A 3,983-nucleotide genomic window follows, 5' to 3' on the forward strand; every position below is an offset into this window, starting at 1 on the left:
ACATGTGAAAGTCGTAGAATTTTGCGATCAAATTGTGGCTAGTACTGTGATGTTACTAGTAACCTTGTGTTACGTCATATGGCCAAGAGAGCATTTGAAGGCGAAACTTCTGCATGGGGAAGCTGCATCATGAACAAAAGTTTATATCGAGTATTATGTTGACGTTAGTAGGCCCTGGCCGAAAGCGCAGCATGTGAAAGGTATAGATAAAAGTTAGCGTTGCAGTCAGTACTGTGTAGTTACTAGTAGCTGGATTTAAGCTCGAAATGAGACACTGTTGGTGAAACTTCATCATGAGAACGTCACAAGCTGATCACGCTCTATGATATGACTAGTATTATGTTGCTTCTAGTAGGCTAAGCGCAAGCCGAAACATCAACATGTGAAAGTCGTAGAATTTTGCAATCAAACTGTGGCTAGTACTGTGATGTTACTAGTAACCTTTTCTTACGTCATATGGCCAAGAGAGCATTTGAAGGCGAAACTTCTGCATGGGGAAGCTGCATCATGAACAAAAGTTTATATCGAGTATTATGTTGACGTTAGTAGGCCCTGGCCGAAAGCGCAGCATGTGAAAGGTATAGATAAAAGTTATCGTTGCAGTCAGTACTGTGTAGTTACTAGTAGCTGGATTTAAGCTCGAAGTGAGACACTGTTGGTGAAACTTCATCATGAGAACGTCACAAGCTGATCACGCTCTATGATATGACTAGTATTATGTTGCTTATAGTAGGCTAAGCGCAAGCCGAAACATCAACATGTGAAAGTCGTAGAATTTTGCGATCAAACAAACTGTGGCTAGTACTTTGATGATGCTTGTAGCCAACCGAATTGGTTGAAAAGCCCAATAAGTAAGCTAACTTGGGAGAGCTTGTTGGAAACCAAATGCTACTAGATTGGTCCAAATACATCCTTCAACAGGGGATCACTTGGCTCGCTTTACGAAGAGGAGCACAGCTATATGTGTTAATTCGGTATGAATCGCAAGATTTGTTTACCGACCTCTCTAACGCAAAAGGCGGTCTCGGCTTCGGCTGTTGACTGCGTCCGATTCAGGGTTATATAACTCTCGATTGAACACATTGATGTTCTATTGTTGGTGCTTCCAATAAAATTGGAACACTTAAAGCAGAACCGATTCAAATAATAGCATTCTGATCAATGATTGCATTCCTTGATCAAGAACTGCTGGAGTCATTGTGATGGCGAATTTTCTTCATAAGAAAATTGCAAAGAGACGGAACTTAATGAGACTAGTATTATGTTGTTTCTAGTAAGCGGAAGCTGAAACAGCAACATGTGAAAATCAAGTTTTGTTCAATGATCTCGAGGCGATAAGTACTATGAAGCAACTAGTAGCCTAAGCATGACTCAGATTTGAGACAGTCAAAAAGACTGGCGAAACTTCTTCACATGAAAGTTACATAGAGAACTACAAATGTATACAGCGAGTATTATGTTGTTTCTAGTAGGCGAAAGCTGAAACATCAACATGTGAAAGTTGTCTGCAAACTGTAGAACGATATGTGATTAGTACTGTGCTGTTACTAGTAGCCAGTCTGACTGTAGAAGCCAAGACAAAGGGAAACTAATGCATCTGAAAAGGACAAGTTATGGAAAGGTATGCACGATAAGTATTATGTTGTTTCTAGTAAGCGGCAGCTGAAACATCAACATGTGAACGTCGTTGTGTACAGTAACCTAGAACTATATAGTCCTTAGTAACGTGCATTTACTAGTACCTGTAATTGGTATTCAGACTCAGGCAGTTTGGAATAGTTTGGCAAAGATGCACCAGAGAAAACTGGGATTTGATACAGAAATTGTTGAATACAAGTATTATGCTGCTTCTAGTAGGTTGAATCCGAAACATCAGCATGTGAAAATTGAAAACATTTCTGGTTCGAATTGTCACAAGTATTTGGTGATCTGAGTAGCCAAACTCACTACAACGCCAATTGAAGGCAAAAATTCTCAACGGGAAAAGCTATTCTCATTGAATGAGCTAACAAGACGAGTATTATGTTGCTTCTAGTAGGCGAAAGCCAAAACATCAACATGTGAAAGTCTTGCTGAACAAATTTAATGTTGTTGAGCTCAGTACCGTGTGAATTAGTAGCCATAATTGGCGAGCGAAAATTGAACTGGCGAAACTTCGTCTTTGGAAAATTGCAGATGCCGAGCACTTATTTTGCAACGAGTATTATGTTGACTGTAGTAAGCGAAAGCCGAAACAGCAACATGTGAAAGCTGTTGAAATTTGTGGTCATTTTGCAATAAGTACAAGGAGTGTAACTAGTAGCCAGGTCAAAATTTGGGATAAGAATGAGCAAAAATTCTGCATGAGAACAGTTGAAATTATGAAACTAAATTACAAAGACTAGTATTATGTTGTTTCGAGTACGCGAAAGCGGAAACATCAACATGTGAACGTTTGTAACGAAGTTTCGTTAATTTTCAGCCTAGTACTGAGCAAGAACGAGTAGCCTCATCTCCAATCCCACGCAAAATGTAGTGAAATATGTGAGTGAACCTTATTCACGGTGAGGGTTTCCCGAGGTCTGTATTGCAGCGAGTATTATGTTGCTTCTAGTAAGCGAAAGCTGAAACAACAACATTTGAAAGTTGGAATTAATGACTGAATGGAAACTTCGACCTGTGTTTGATAGTAGTAGCGAACAAAACTGCTGAATCGGTTTCTGTCTCATATTGGTCAGTGAACCAATTAAGAGACAATCAACTACATAACCTGAATTGGGCGAGAGAACCCCCTTAACTTAAGCATATCAGTAAGGGGAGGAAAAGAAATCAACTGAGAATCCCTTAGTAATGGCGAATGAACAGGGAAAAGCTCATCGGGAAGAGAAATGGCAACATTTCTCGGTGTCCGGTATGGTTTGATGCTAGACTGGTGAATTTGTCCTGATGTCTACTGGAAAGTAGCATCAAAGAAGGTGAAAATCCTGTAAAGGTCATTTTCGATACCAGTCATAATGGCTCATTCCTATGAGTAGAGTTGTTTGAAAGTGCAACTCGAAGCTGGAGATATGTCTCTCCAAAAGCTAATTATAAAGCGAGACCGATAGTAAACAAGTACCGTGAGGGAAAGTTGAAAAGCACTCTGAAGAGAGAGTGAAAAGTACGTGAAACTGTTGAAGGGGAACTGGAGTGAGCGTTACCATACTCAATGCCTTGATATTATATTCTCGGCTACCGAGTAGTGTAGTTGTCGTCTTTTGGCAAATCTTGTTAATGAATCGAGCAGAAGTTTTCCTCGGAATTCTTCTTGTTGATTCTAAACAAAATGAGATAAATTGATCTTGATTGCCTGTCTGACCTCAACTTCCTATTCAATGCTCTCTACAGCCCGTCTTGAAACACGGACCAAGGAGTGTGAGTTGCTTGCAAGTGTTGTCGCTCATTGAAAGCGCACACGCGAAATGAAAGTGAACAGTGTAATTTTTATGAATTGCACTACTTTGTGTGGTGAGGGCGCCGATTCGGTGTCCCGCAACCACGGACGGTTTTGCTCTTATTGCATGACTGATCCAGAGCAAGTAGCACACGACCCGAAAGATGGTGATCTATGCTTGGGCAGGGCGAAGCCACGGGAAACCATGGTGGAAGCCCGAAGCGGTTCTGACGTGCAAATCGATCGTCTGACCTGAGCATAGGGGCGAAAGACTAATCGAACCATCTAGTAGCTGGTTTCCTCCGAAGTTTCCCTCAGGATAGCAAAAGCTTGAGCAAGATTGAAAAATCTTCGCAAAGCAATTTCATCGGTTAAAGCGAATGATTAGAGGAATGGGGGAAAATTTTTCCTTCACCTATTCTCAAACTATAAATCGGTGAGATGTCCTTGTGACTTAATTGCACTTGGACTATGAATGCAAGCTTTTTGTGGGCCGCTTTTGGTAAGCAGAACCGGCGATGTGGGATGAACCAAAAGTTGGGTTAAGGCGCCTAACTACTTGCTCATGAGT

The 3,983-nt window shown here is 40.9% G+C and overlaps 1 non-coding gene and 1 pseudogene across 1 annotated transcript in view; both read left to right on the forward strand.

Moving 5' to 3' along the window:
- Positions 1-909: 909 nt before the first annotated feature.
- LOC142356720 (5.8S ribosomal RNA) lies at positions 910-1,061 on the forward strand (annotated as a pseudogene).
- A 1,683-nt stretch (positions 1,062-2,744) lies between these two features.
- LOC142356721 (large subunit ribosomal RNA) overlaps positions 2,745-3,983 on the forward strand; it is a 3,522-nt gene continuing 2,283 nt past the window's right edge. Inside the window, exon 1 of the ribosomal RNA XR_012761477.1 lies at positions 2,745-3,983. This exon is cut by the window's right edge and continues 2,283 nt beyond it. This is a non-coding gene — a ribosomal RNA (large subunit ribosomal RNA).

The sequence above is a fragment of the Convolutriloba macropyga genome, unplaced genomic scaffold (genome assembly GCF_964194025.1).
Source record: "Convolutriloba macropyga unplaced genomic scaffold, txConMacr16.3 SCAFFOLD_4552, whole genome shotgun sequence".
Classification (NCBI taxonomy): domain Eukaryota; kingdom Metazoa; phylum Xenacoelomorpha; order Acoela; family Convolutidae; genus Convolutriloba; species Convolutriloba macropyga.